Here is a 14,977-nt window from a genome sequence, read left to right as displayed (position 1 = left end):
GGAACATCTGAACAAAGAGGATGGGATGAGACTTCTTGGAACCTAGAAGTAAGTTGATGTGAGTATTTTTGATAGCAGCAGAGTATCTGGAAGCATATGTCAGAAGACTCTGCAAGGTAAGTGCAGAGCTGAATGATACAAGGAGGAAAACATCTGGGGCTGTGTTTGGATTTCTCAAGGCCTGGTAGATTCCTCTCTCCAACCACCATTTGTCAGTCGAGCTGGATCAATATCCTTCAGCAGACCATCAGTGTCTGGTGTTCCTGGCGTTTTAGTAGCTTGAGTTTTGCCCAAGGAAGAGCATCCTGGTCTTGCTCTGGTGTTGAGACAGCTTAGTGCCCTTTGGGACCTTCTTCAAGGAGTAGGAGGAGCCTGGATTTGTGTTTCTTAGATAGTATTGACCTTCAAGACAAGGACTAAAGGGGTGTTCCAAGGCAGCAGGGGCTGCTCTGGAAGTCAGGAGTGGTTGGGCTCTTCTGTCCTGGTTCTGCTTAAGAGATGGCTCAGGGCTGCTGAAGTGCTGAGGGCTGCACAACAGGCCTTTGAGCCAAAGCTGAGCTCTTGATGAAACCTTCCAGCCTAATGCTGGGTTTGTATGCATTCATGAACAAAGCCCACAGGATGGTTAGTGTTAGGGCCTAGGTATCTGCTCACTAACAAAAAAGGGATTGACCTTTCTGTAACTGAGAGGCTGGACAAAGCCACAAAATCAGACCTCTTGCCTTGCTGGCAGCTCCTGGTTTGTTCCCTGAGCCCTGGCCAGGCTTTGGGCCCAATCCACGAGGAAGCCGAGCCCGGCTGTTGCTGCACTGGATGTCGTGTCAGCCTGTTGCTGGCACCCAATTGTCCAAGCTGGGCCCTGTCCCAGCACAGTTGGAAGCCTCTGCCTGCGGGTGGACGCACCCGTGGGAATTCCCGGTTGTGGGAGAGGTTCTCCAGTGCTTGGCTGGGACAGGGGGTTCCCAGCTCGCAGGCTGTGGCTCTGGAGGGTGGTGCAGCCTTAGGCTGTGACAGGTGCTGTATCTTAATCACTGTAGGCAATTGGCCAAAGCCAGGCACCCATGCAAGCTGTTCCCTCGTTCTCTGCTGCTCTAGTTGACCTAAGGAGGGGGGCGGGGGCGGAAATTTAATGAGGGGTTCATAAGTTAGAACTGGGAGAAAAACACTCTAAGGGCAAGACAGGTTCAAATTTAGAGGTGTAAATTTAGTCATTAACAGAGTCAGAGAATGATAGTGTGAAGTAAATTAAGCCTTTAAAACACCTTGGATTTTTTTTTCCCTGCCAGCCCCTTCCTCTTTCCTACTGACAGGGCATGGGGTTTTTGGTCAGTTCATTATCTGAGTTTTTTTTCTGTTTGCTCAGGGAGAGGAGTTTTTTCTTTGGTATGCTTTAGGGTCCCTCCCGCAGGCCAAGAGCCTTTCCAGAGGAACCCAGTGTCATGGGTTCCTCATGCCCAGGGTGCAGTTTTTTAGGGCTTGGTTGCTCTAGTTGGGAAGCAAGGCTTCTCTTTATCTCTAGAAGCAGGGGCCCTCTCTCTCTCTCTTCCTAGTCAGGTCTCCCATTGGATCAAAGCACTCTCTGGCTTCCACCCCCTGTAGCATGAGTGCTTTCCCTACGGGCTGTGAGTGGATCTCTGCATCCTCTGTGGACTTGATGTAAACTGACAGGGCCACAACTTGTTTCATCACAGTCCTCACTACAGCTTGCAGAGGAATCTCAGCTGTGATGAGCACTTTGGAGCACTTCTTCCCCCTTTTTTCCTTTGACCTTGGTGCCGCCACGTTGTTTTCCAGCACATTCTCACTTCCTCCTCTCCCGTGACCAGAAGAAAAGCTGCTGCCCGTAGGTGCTTCTGCTAGAAGGTTTCAGCAGTTCAAAGATCCCTGCAGGCTCCCCCAGCAGCAAGGAGGTTGATCTTGTTTAGGCTCCGTGTCGGGGAGTCACTGGCCGTGTTTTTGCCGCAGCCATCGGGCGGGTGGCAGCGGCCACCAGGGCTCTGGTGCTGTTTAAGGCCTCTCCTGGTGCGTGTTGCCAGAGGAGAAGCTGCCGCTGCCAGCCCTGCCCTCCTGCCTGGGGCATGGCTGGCCGCGGGGCCGGGCAGGCCGGCTTTGCCGCGGCCACACCGAGCTGGCGGTGGCTGCAGCGGCGCCTTGCCCTGTGCCATGCTGGGATGGGCCCTGGCACAGTGCCTCCCAACCCCTGGAACAAACTGCCCATGGGCTGCTTTGATGTTCTTTGTCAACGGGACCATGAGGCCTTACCCACCTTTCTAATTGGGTTGGCAGCACGCCCATCTTCAGCAGTTTTTTGGGACATGTTTTATCCTTCTCTTAGCATTCAGGGGAGAGGGAGACTGATGCCTTCTGATAATGGCCCAACCATTAAAACCAGGTGAGGCAGTGTTTCTTACCTCTTTCACCACTCCTCAGTCTTCTAGGGGGGCATTTTCAGGTTGGCCTGGAACTGTTGGATCTGCCCTGGACAGCAGGCAAGCATGGACTCTTGGCTTCTGCTGGGCTCTGGACCACCTCCCCCCGGGAAACCGCGGTTCCACCTACCTAGAAGCCTGCAAGGAACGGAGTTCCTATTAAGGCTAAGTTGCCAATGGTGAGGCAGGAGGTAGTTGTTGGTAAGGTTTTTTTGTAATCCTCCTATTTTTGGGATGTCTTGTTGTCCATGAAGGTTGTGGATGATGGAGCCTGAGCACAGGAATAGTATGGCTTTGAAGAATGCATGAGTTGAAATATGGAGGAAGGCTAGTTGTGGAGGTTGAGTCCGATGGTGACTATTATGAGGCCTAGTTGGGTTGAGGTGGAAAAAGCAATGATTTTGTTGATGTCGTTTTGGGTGAGGGCGCATGTAGCGGCAAATAGTGTGGAAAGAGCTCCAAGGCACAGGCACAGAGTGAGGGCGGTTTGGTTAGTGTTAAATATAGGGTGGGTTTGGATAAGGAGGAAGATTCCGGCCACTACTATCATGCTGGAGTGGAGTAGAGCAGAGACGGGGGTTGGGCCTTCTATGGTGGCTGGGAGTCACGGGTGGAGGCCGAATTGGGCGGATTTGCCTGTTGCTGCCAGAATGAGTCCCAGGAGGGGGAGCATGGGCGTTTGGGAAGGGGAGGAGAGTTGCTGGATTTCTCAGAGCTTTGAGGTGTAGGCTAGTCATGCTATGCAGAGAATGAGTCCAACGTCGCAAACTGGGTGGTAGAGGATGGCTTGGAGGGCGGCGGTATTAGCTTCTGCTCGGCCATGTCATCAGCTGATCAGAAGGAAGGATATAATGCCCCCTCCTTCTCAGCCGATGAGTAGCACGAAGAGGTTGTTGGCGACAATTAGGATTAGTATAGCGATAAGGAATAAGAGGAGGTAGGAGAAGAATTTTGTGATGTATGGATCTGAGGCTATGTATCATGTTGCAAACTGTAGGCTAGACCAGGATACGAATAGGGCGATGGGGAAGACTGTGAGGGAGTAGAAGTCTATCTTTAGGCTGATTGGGCTTTTGAAGGTGATGATGAATTTTCATTCTCAGAGGGAAATGAGACTTTCCGTCCCTGTGTAGATGTGGATTGCTACCAGGATTAGGCTGATGAGGAAGGAGGTTTTTCCTGCATTTGTGATGGTGGCTGGGCTGTTTTTAAGGCTGGGGGATAGGAGTGGGAGGATCATGGGGGTGGATAGGGTTATTAGGATTAGTAGTAGGAGGGTGTTTAGGACTAATGGCAGGTCCATTACTTTCACCTGGATTTGCATGGGGATGAGTGGCTCCTAAGGCCATTGGAGTACTGTTTTCCTTTGAGAGGAAGGGGGCTGAGGTTTTAGACTCAAATGCAAGAATTAGCAGTTCTTGTTGGTTAAACCTCCCCTTGGCAGGTAAGAAGGTTTTAACTTCTCTTTTTAGAATCACAGCCTAATGTTTTGGTTCAACTATACTTGCATATGGGGGCGCCGGAGTTGAGTTCAGGCTTGAAGATGAGGAGAATCATGGGGAATATGTTTAGGGCTCTGAGATGTTCTCGTGTGGAGGAGGTTTGGACTGATGTGATGTGGGATGGAAGAGTGCCTTGTTGTGTCATTGTTAGTATGTCTAAAGTGTATGAGGCGGTGAGGAGGATTGTCGCCCCTGTGAGGAGGATTGTGAGCGAAGATCAGTTGAATGAGGCGATGATGATGGTTAGCTCTGCTCTGAGGTTAGTTGTTGGGGGTAGTGCTATGTTTGTTAGGTTTGCTAGTAGTCATTAGGTGGCCATGAGAGGTAGGAGGGGTTGCATGCCTCATGTTAGTAGGAGGATTTGGCTGTGGGTGCGTTTGTAGTTGGTGCTGGCTAGGCCAAAGATGATTGAGGAGGTCAGTCCATGTGAGATGATTAGGATTGTTGCCCCTGAGAAGGCTCATTGGGTTTGAATGATGGTTGCGGTGACAGCTAGGCCTATGTGGCTGACTGATGAGTAGGCAATTAGGGATTCTAGGTCAATTTGGCGTCGGCAAATGGTGCTGGTTATCAGTGCCCCTCATAGTGCAAGGGTAATAAAGGTTTAGTGGAGGTTGTTTGATGCTCATTTTACGAGGATGGTTATTCATATAATGCCGTATCCTCCTAGCTTTAGTAGCAGGGCAGCGAGGAGCATGGATCCTGCGATAGGGGCTTCTACATGAGCTTTGGGGAGTCCTAGATGTAGTCCCTCTAGGGGAGCTTTAACTATGAAAGCTATTAGGAGGGCGAGGCTTGATGCGATGCCTGTTCAGGAGGAGGTGATTGTTGGGTGTGAAAGTTTGAGGATTGGGAATTGTAGGGTGCCTGTTTGGTTATGTAGGTGGAGGATGGTGATGAGCAGGGGCAGTGAGCTGGCAAGTGTGTAGAATAGGAGGTAAATGCCGGCATTTAGTCGTTCGGTCTGGTTCCCTCCTTGGGTGATGAGGATCAAGGTCGGGATGTGGGTGGCCTCAAATGCGATGTAGAAGAGTATTAGTTGTGAGGCTGAGAAGGCCAGGAAGATGAAGGGTTGAACTATTGTAGAATTTCCCCACGAGACTAGACGACCGCTGATGGCAAAAGTGAAAGAGTCTGCTCTCTGGCACCAGGAGGGATTTTACAGCTTTGAATCTCAAGTCCTGCCTGCTTTGCTGGAGCTCTTTCCCAATGACTGGCCAATGCCAGAGAGAGAGCTGGCCCCTCCCCCTTCGGGGCTTTTTCCCCAGGGGGCAGGGCCCAGAGGCACCACCCAATAAGGGAGAAGCAGCAGGGGAAGAGAGTTAGGTTCCATTTCAGTGGGGGGGAGATGGGCACTGCTGGGCAAGGACAAATGGAAAAAAACATTACAAATCCGATGCAATAGAAACCCAATGAATGCATTACAACAAACTATGATTACTGTTGTGATAAAAATTTGTTTGCGATTGGGGGTTCTTGTTCCAGGTGATTTTGGCTTGCTATGAGTATTAGAGGAAGGAGTCAGCACTATAGGACTAGTGGGGGGGGAAGGGGTGGAGATTTGGTCAATGGAGGTTCAAGGGGTTAGGTTAGGTTCCACCTACCTAAGGCAACCTAGAACAGCGGTTCTAGATAGTACCTAGAACCGGTCCCTTGGGCTGGACCCGCCCCCAGTTGGAGCGAAAACCCAGACTGGCTTTCTCCTGGAAACTGGAGTCGGCAAAGGGGAAAAGAAAACCAAGGCTGCATTGCTCACGGAGTCTGGATTGGTGTCACCTGCATGGAGGGAAAATCTGGACTCTACTCTGGGCAGTGAGTCCAGTCTGTGTAGAATGCAAGTGCATAATTCAGGACTGATCCAATCCCACTGAAGATTTTCCATCCAATTTGGTGAGAATGGGCCTCAAGTTGTGAATTGCATCCACAGCTCCCCAGTGTGGACTTTTCCTGTGTAACGCTGGCAGCAGGGGCAGAGAAATGCTCTTGGAAATGAAATTCAAAGGCAGCATCTGAGACAATGGCCTTTCAATCTGGGGTTCAAATTTCTATGAAATAACTTCAGAGCTATCTGTTACAGAATAACTGAAATCAAATGGAGACAAGCAGATCAACATGGTATTGATTTCTTCTGGGGAGGATGTTCTACACCAATGATCCCTTTTCCTCATTTGTTGAAGCTATCTCTGTGTTATATCCCTACCTCCTGTGAACCTGCATCCAAACTTTGCAATATGTGCCACGGGTGGATTAATTGAAGATAATTTTAGGGAATAAAGAATTCTTCTGAAGCACATCTCCACCTTTGATTTCCTCCGAAAACAGACCATGAACAGAAACATACTGAATCGGCATGTGGTCTGTGTATTATTTCTAAATCATTGATTCTCAAGTGGTGCTTTCTGTTTTGTTTCCAGATTGAAAATGGAGTTGCTGAGATAAGTTTTAACAGTAAGAAAGCAGCAAGTTCTCTAGGGTATGACAGTCTGTGAGCACTAAATGGGTCCTATTTCTATATTGTGGCATCAGTGGTGGAGTCTATGGGTAAGTTGCTCTTAAATTGAAATTTGTCTTGACGCTTCTGCAAATGTGAATAGAACTAGAAAAGAAAGTTATGACCACACTGAAATGCAGCATCACATCGATGAGTTCAGCGGGCAGTGTGAAGGTTTTTATATCCACAAAGCTTTACTGAACTTAAGTTTGCACTCCTGAGCTGTGAGTTTACTTTCAAAGGTGTGCTATTGCTGAAGAACAGATCCAATTCACGTTCTGCTATTTTTCCTGTCCTAAAACAGCATTTTAGTTGCTCTGCACCAGTTCCATAAGGAAGTATGCTAATGAAATATTAAAATGAAAGAATGATGTGATGCTGCATCTTGTTTATCTGGCATTAAAATCTAGGGCTGCAGCTATAACTCCTGATTGCCTATTTGTATGAGTGATTTAGTGCTCAAACTAAGTTCAGCAATCAGAATTAAAAAACAAACAAAGAAAAACACACAAGAAGAGGAAAAAAAGAGAGGCTGCATTAGGAGAACATTTCCTCTCTGGAAAAACTAGAGACCTTTACTTAGGGCTGTTCCTTTTGCCAGCATCCCAAATGCTCCTACATTCCTAAAAAAAGTAAATTCCAGTATCATCTACCTTGAGACGTGGAAGACCAGAAAATGACACGTCTTAAATATCCACCGGGAACTGAATAGTTTTCCTGGGACTCAGTGTGCTGTGTCCAGCTCTGGGGCCTCTGACATGAGAAGGACATGAACCTGCTGAAATGACTCCAGAGGAGAAATAAGGGCTAAAGAACCTCTCCTATAAGGGCAAGCTGGGTTTTTCAGCCTGGAGAAAAGGCTTTGGCAACACTTAGAGCATCCTTCCTGTGCTGAAAGGGGATTATAAGAAGGCTGGAAAAAATATATATACAAGACCTTGGAATGATAGGACACAAGGGAATGGCCTTAAATGGAAAGAGGGCAGGTTTCTATTACAGAACAGGTACAAATGCTGTACTGTGAGGGTGGCAAGGCAGTGAGAGGGGTTTTCCAGAGAAGTTGTGGATGCCCTGTCCCTGGCAGTGTTCAATGTCAGGTTAGATGAGGCTTTGAGCAACCTGGTCTAGTGGCAGGTGCTGCGACCACAAAAGGGAGGGGCTTGATGAGCCTCAAGGTGCATGAGTGGAGTGCATTCAATGCCATGTTCTCTAGGCCAGGTGTTGATAAGGCTGTTCTTGAAGTGGGTCCCATTGTCTGACTTGATTCTCTCCAGGGTGCCATGTCTCCACAGGATTTGCTTTTCAAGGCCCACCATGGTGTTCCGGGCAGTAGCGTGAGGCACAGGGTAGGTCTCTAACCATCCTGTGGTGGCTTCCACCATGGTCAGCACATAGTGCTGGCCTTGGCGGGTTTGGGGAAGGGTGATGTAGTCAATCTGCCAGGCTTCCCCGTACTTATACTTGGACCTTTGCCCGCCATACCATAGCGGCTTGGCCTGCTTGATGGCAGCACACGTCTCACAGTCATGGATAACCTGAGAAATACTGTCCATGGTTAGATCCAGCCCTCTCATGCCCACTTATAGATGGCATCCCTGCCCTGATGACCTGAGGCATCATGGGCCCATGGAGCTAGGAACAACTCTCCCTTGTGTTGCCAATCTAAGTCTATCTTGGACACCTCTATCTTTGCAGCCTGACCTACCTGTTTGTTGTTCTGGTGCTCCTCGTTAGCCCGACTCTTGGGGACATGGGCATCTACATGGTGGACTTTCACAGGTAGCTTCTCTACCTGACTGGCAGTGCCCTACCATTCATCAGCAGCCCAGATTGGTTTCCCCCTACACTGCCAGTTGGCCTTTTTCCACCTTTCCAGCAATGCCCACAGAGGACTGGAAGATGCCAATCAGTGTATCCGTGACTCGGTGTAGAGGTAGAGCTTTGGTCCCTTCTGTCTTTCAGCAATGTCCCGGGCTAGTTGAACAGCTTTGGGTTCAGTTAGTTGACTCGATCCACCCTCTCTTTCAGTGGCTTGTGCAACTTGCAGTGTGGGGCTTTATAGGGCTGCTTTTTACTTCTGGTTTCTCCTTAGGATGTGGCAGGAACTATTAGTGAAAAGAGCATAGCATGTTTCTTCGGCTGGCAGTTGGTTATATGGTGGAGCTGCTTTAGCACGTGTCACTTGTTCCTGCTCCTCTCCATCTGTGAGATGAAAGTTTTGACTTTCTGGCCAGTTGGTAATTACTTCTAAAATCTCAGGGTGATTCGGGTTTCCAATACGGGTGCGCTGAGTGATGAGGGCAATCCATTTGCTCCGTGTGGCGTCGGTGGCGTGATGGGTAGAGGGAACCTTTCCTTTAAACATCCACCCCAGCACTGGTAGTCGGGCTGCCAGGAGGAGTTGTGCTTGTGTGCCAATCACCTCTGAGGCGGCTTGAACTCTTTCCTAGGCGGCCAAGGTTTCCTTCTCTGTTGGAGTGTAGTTGGCTTTGGACCCTCTGTAACTTGGGCTCTAGAATCCCCAGGCACCTTCTGCCAAAGGCTCTAGGACAGGCCATTGTTCCCAGCTGTAGAGTAGAGCATATTCTTTGCCTCTGGTCTTATCCTGACTGGGTCAAAGGCTACCACACGAGCGATCTCTTCTTGATCTGGGCAAAGGCTTGTTGCTGTTCAGGGCCCCAGTGGAAATCGTTCTTCTTGCGGGTGACCAGGTAGAGAGGGCTCACAATCTGGCTGTACTCAGGGATGTGCATTCTCCAAAAACCTATGGCACCTAGGAAAGCTTATGTTTCCTTCTTGCTGGTCTGTGGAGATGTTGCCGTGGTCTTATTGATGACCTTGGTGGGTATCTGACGCCGTCCATCTTGCCACTTTCCTTTCAGGAACTGGATCTCTTGGGCAGGTCCCTTGACTTTGCTCTTCTTGATGGCGAAACCGGCTTCCAGGAGAATGTGGATGATCTTCTCTCCTTTCTCAAACCCTTCCGTTGCTGTGTTCCCCTGTGTTCCAATGATGTCATTGATGTACTGTAGATGTTCCGGAGCCTCACCCTTTCCCAGGGCAGCTTGGATGAGTCTAGGGCAGATGGTGGGGCTGTGTTTCCACCTCTGGGGCAATCGGTTTTAGGTGTACTGCACACCCCTCCATCCTCCAGGGGGGCGTTTTCTGATTATGGGCCAATGGGGCCCACCAGTGACATGACACATTCCATTATCCCATTGTGAGATGCTCCAGCCAGTGGGGGAGGAGCCAGGTGTTCCTAGCTAGATCAAAACTGGGACTGAAGAACATAAGGTATCCAGGTTTTCCACTGGATTCAGAGAGGAAGACCGGACCCATCTTGTCACCACTGGACTTTCTACAGGACTATCTCTACTCCCCAGAACCACCTCTCTTACTCCGGGAGGAGTTATTTGGACTGCTTGCAACACCCTGACCATCAGGGTGCCAGGTCATATCCCTGACTCTGTCAGGGTTTTCTAGGATTTTTGGTTGCTACCTTGCTTGGCTTTTTAATACTACTATATTTCTCCTTTTCTTATTATTTTTTTTTAATTTAAAAAAAAAACCTTTCCTAGTAAAGAACTGTTACTCCTATTCCCAAATCTTTGCCTGAAAGCCTCTAATTGCAAAATCATAATAATTTAGAGTGAAGGGGGCTTACATTCTCTTCCATTCCAAGGGAGGCTCTAGCTCTCCTTAGCAGACAAGTGTCTTTCAGAACCCAGACACTGAAGAACTCTGTCCTTTGTGGGGGAGTTATGACCACCTATTAAAAAAACCAACAACAAAAACCCCTGAAGCTGATGTTTCTATTTTCACTTGATTCTTCTTTGGGGGGAAAAAAGGACCTGGTTTCATGACAGATGTGGATATCTGCTCTGGGGGCCAGGACAGCTGCATGTCAGGGATGTGATGGGTAATGGGCACCACTGGTTGATGCTGTGTTCTTAGCTACCTGGACTGGTCAATGCTGCTGCTGCTGGGATTTGACTATTGCCACGGAGCTTCTGTGGACACGGAACAGTCCTTCCCCTTGCAGGTGGATCTGTGCCTCCCCTGGAGGCTCTGATTTGCCCTGGATTGGTGGAGAGAGAAGATGCCAGGGAAGCCACAAAGCCTCCACTTGCTCCTTTTTTTGCCAAGTACCCTGGAGTGAGTGCAGTAACCCTGAGGATGGAGAAGGCCTTGGGATGAGGCCAAGAGACCTGGGGAAAGCGTTTTGCAGAATGACACTTGTGTGGAAAGGTTTGTCTAATACTTGGTGGTTTTGTTCATATTGCGTGTGTTTTCTTTTTTGAATGAATATTTGAGTTCTGGGGCACTGCATTCAAAGGCAAGCAGATCTTTTCTAGTGCACAATATCCTTCTTCTAATTATTTTCTCTTTGATTTTGTGGGGCAAAGTAGGGTTTTGGTTTCATCCTCTGTACATAAGGGCACAGGAACTGCACTGACTCTTCCACACCAAGAGTTCCACGTGCACACTGGTTAATTGGAGTAGGTGATTTAGGCTCTGCCCAAAGGAGTTTTAAAGAGAGGCACTGTTGGACTTCCCAGAGGCGGTTGAGTTAATTTTTGTGTTGTGTACTAAACAGTTGAACTTTTTTTTTTCCTTCCAGAATGCTGCCGTGCAACCCACCTGGGTGCTTGGCACATCCTAGGTTTTTTCCCCTCTCTTGTCACATCAGAACCCCCTGGCATCCTCAGGTCCAGAGGAACTTTGAGAAAAAGGATTCCCAGTGAGACAAGCAAGGTAATGTTTTTGTTATGGATTTGCTTGGAAAATTCTGCAAGAAAATAATTTCGACCTGCGTTTGGGTTTTTTGTTTGGTTTATTTTTCTTTTGTTTTGTTCGGTGGTGTTTTTTAGGGGTTTTTTTGGTTTTTTTTAGGGTTTTGTTGTTGTTGTTGGTTTTAGTTTTGGTTTTGTGTGAGTTTTGTTTTGTTTTTCACAAAACCAAACTCTGAAGCAAGCCACCTCTGGGAAACCCAACAGCAGCTGTCACTGAAACTCCAGTGGGAGTCTCTTCCAGGCTGAGCTGAAATGCCCTGTGTCCCTGAGAAAAAGTGTCACTTAGCATGGGGTACGACTGGCTTGAGGCCTTAGTTGCACAGCAGCACTGCTCCTCTAGGGATGTGCACTATGGCTGAGGAGGGACGGGTATGGAAGAAGGAGGAAAACAGCCCAGCCTTTCACAAGCTTTTCAGAGTCTGCACTGGGGCTGGAGGCGCTTCCCTCCTCTGCTTTGCATGGATTTTATCTGCTCCCCTCCTCTCCCCCAGGTCAAAGTTCCCAGCACATGGGGGCTGTTTGGCTCCCTCTGGCCTCAGCCCTGTGGCACGGGAGCAGTCTCCCTCTGTGGGTGCAAGAACACGTCCTCTACTTTCTGCAGTGTCCTTCCCTTGCCCCCTTGGAGCCTTTAGACCATGCTGCCGTGCAGAGCACAGAAAGAGTTTGGTGTGGCCATGGCCATGCCCGGTCCTGGCTGTGGTCTTGAGGAACTGTCTCTGTCACAAAGTCAGGGTGCTTCTGACGGTGTCCCCACCCTGGCTGTGGCCGCCTGAGCGTGCAGGTACTGCCGTGGGAGGGCTCTGCCAGGGGGCCTGAGCCTGGGCTGGGTGGGGGCTCATCGGATCTGTGAACCCACCACGTGCCTACCCAGGCCACAGCCCTGCACTTTTCCCACCCCTGCCACACACAAGGCAGCCAGTAAAGCCCTGCGCGCCTTTCACCCTGACTACTGCTCTCTGACCTTTTGCTTTGCCCTTAATGTCTCACCCTGAACACTGACTTTCGAAGCTGGTATTGGCAGTAACAGGCAGCCAGTTCAGTTCTGTGTTTAGGTGTAGTAGAGAAACAGGATCTTTCTCTTGTGCTGACAGGGCAGTGATTGGAGGATGTGGTAAAGAGACTGGAATGCAAAGAGAATTAAAAATATGAAGATGGGCTTAGTTTTGTGGCCAGAGCTCTACTCTGCAGAACCACATTTCCTGAACTTGGCAATCCCACGCACCTGCCACGAGTACACACCAAGCGTGAACCACAGGCCCTGTGTAGGCCAAGCACTTAGACAGGTTGCACATGCTGAGAGCACACCCTGAACGCATGCTGCACCCTGCCTTTAAACCTGTCCCTTGAGCTGCCCCTTGCCCTTTTCCTGTGATTTTCGATTTCTTGTGACCAGTGGGTTTTCCCACAATGTCGACCAGATTGCGTGATCCCGTCTGTGTTTTCCTGATGGTAGGCTACATTCCCTCCACGCTACGTTTTCCCACGTGACAGACTGTGTGTGCAATCATCTGTGTTTTCCCAGTTCCTGAGTCCACATGATCACATCCACATTTTCCTAATTCTGTATGATGCATCATCCAGTCTGTGTTTTCCCACGATCTAGACTGCCTGAGTGCTCCTGTCCATTTCCCTGATTCTGGACTCTGTGTGCGATCTGGGCCACGTTTTCCCGCATTCTGCACGCGATTCAGTCCACGGTTTCCCGATTCTAGACTCTGTGTGCAATCTGGGCCATGTTTTCCCACATGCTGCATGCGATTCAGTCCACAGTTTCCTGATTCTAGACTGTGTGTGCGATTTGGGCCATGTTTTCCCACATTCTGCACTCTGCACGCGATTCAGTCCACAGTTTCCCGATTCTGGACTCTGTGTGCAAGCTGGGCCAAGTTTTCCCACATTCTGAACTCTGCACTCGATTCACTCCACGGTTTCTTGATTCTGGACTTTGTGTGCAATCTGGGCCTCGTTTTCCCACGTTCAGCACTGTGCACATGATTCAGTTCCCAGTTTCCTGATTCTGGACTCTGTGTGCGATCTGGGCCATGTTTTTCCACATTCTGCACTCTGCACGCGATTCAGTCCACAGTTTCCTGATTCTGGACTGTGTGTGCGATCTGGGCCATGTTTTCCCACATTCTGCACTCTGCAAGCGATTCACTCCACGGTTTCTTGATACTGGACTTTGTGTGCGATCTGGGCCTCGTTTTCCCACATTCTGCATGCGATTCAGTCCCCAGTTTCCTGATTCTGGACTCTGTGTGCTAGATGGGCAATGTTTTCCCACATGCTGCATGTGATTCAGTCCACAGTTTCCTGATTCTAGACTATATGTGCGATTTGGGCCATGTTTTCCCACATTCTGCACTCTGCAAGTGATTCAGTTCATGGTTTCCTAATTTTAGACTCTGTGTGCGATCTAGGCCACGTTTTCCCACATTCTGCATGTGATTCAGTCCATGGTTTCCTGATTCTGTACTGTGTGTGCGATCTGGGCCAGGTTTTCACACATTCTGAACTCTGCAAGTGATTCAGTACATGGTTTCCCAGTTCTGGAGCCTATGTGCAATGCTGGGCCATGTTTTCCCGCACTCTGCACTCGATTCACTCCACGGTTTCTTGATTCTGGACTTTGTGTGCGATCTGGGCCTCATTTTCCCACATTCTGCATGCGATTCAGTCCCCAGTTTCCTGATTCTAGACTCTGTGTGCTAGCTGGGCAATGTTTTCCCACATGCTGCATGCGATTCAGTCCCCAGTTTCCTGATTCTAGACTCTGTGTGCTAACTGGGCAATGTTTTCCCACATTCTGCACTCTGCACGCGCTTCAGTCCACAGTTTCCTGATTCTGGACTCTGTGTGCAAGCTGGGCCAGGTTTTCCCACATTCTGCACTCTGCAAGTTATTCACTACATGGTTTCCCAGTTCTGGAGTCTGTGTGCAGTCTGGGCCATGTTTTCCCACATTCTGCATGCGATTCAATCCGCAGTTTCCTGATTCTGAACTCTTTGAGCATTCTGGGCCATGTTTTCCCACATTCTGCACTCTTCACACAATTCAGTCCACAGTTTCCTGATTCTGGACTATGTGTGCAATGCTGGGCCACGTTTTCCCACATTCTGTACTCTGCAAGCAATTCAGTCCACGGTTTCCTGATTCTGGACTCTGTGTGCAAGCTGGGCCATGTTTTCCCACATTCTGCACTCTGCACATGATTCAGTTCTTGGCTTCCTAATTCTAGAGTCTGTGTGCGATCTGGGCCACGTTTTCCCATATTCTGCACTCTGCACTCGATTCACTCCACTGTTTCTTGATTCTGGACTTTGTGTGCGATCTGGGCCATGTTTTCCCACATTCTGCATGCGATTTGGTCCCCAGTTTCCTGATTCTGGACTCTGTGTGCTAGCTGGGCAATGTTTTCCCACATGCTGCACGCGATTCAGTCCACGGTTTCCCGATTCTGGACTCTGTGTGCAAGCTGGGCCATGTTTTCCCACATTCTGCACGCGATTCAGTCCACAGTTTCCTGCTTCTGGACTCTGTGTGCGATCTGGGCCATGTTTTCCCACATTCTGCACTCTGCAAGTGATTCAGTTCTTGGCTTCCTAATTCTAGAGTCTGTGTGCGATCTGGGCCACGTTTTCCCATATTCTGCACTCTGCACTCGATTCACTCCACGGTTTCTTGATTCTGGACTTTGTGTGCGGTCTGGGCCATGTTTTCCCACATTCTGCACTCTGCACGCGATTCAGTCCACGGTTTCCC

General features: G+C 49.2%; 1 long non-coding RNA gene across 2 annotated transcripts in view; it reads left to right on the top strand.

Moving 5' to 3' along the window:
* LOC120749883 (uncharacterized) overlaps positions 1 to 14,977 on the top strand; it is a 34,919-nt gene that overhangs the window by 182 nt on the left and 19,760 nt on the right. For both annotated transcript variants that reach the window (XR_009207616.1, XR_009207615.1), the window contains exons 2-3: positions 6,346 to 6,472; positions 11,044 to 11,177. This is a non-coding gene — a long non-coding RNA (uncharacterized LOC120749883). The remainder of the gene's footprint in view (positions 1 to 6,345; positions 6,473 to 11,043; positions 11,178 to 14,977) is intronic.

Source organism: Hirundo rustica, chromosome 3 (assembly GCF_015227805.2).
Source record: "Hirundo rustica isolate bHirRus1 chromosome 3, bHirRus1.pri.v3, whole genome shotgun sequence".
In the NCBI taxonomy this organism is placed as follows: domain Eukaryota; kingdom Metazoa; phylum Chordata; class Aves; order Passeriformes; family Hirundinidae; genus Hirundo; species Hirundo rustica.
This window is presented reverse-complemented; position numbering and strand designations above follow the sequence as displayed.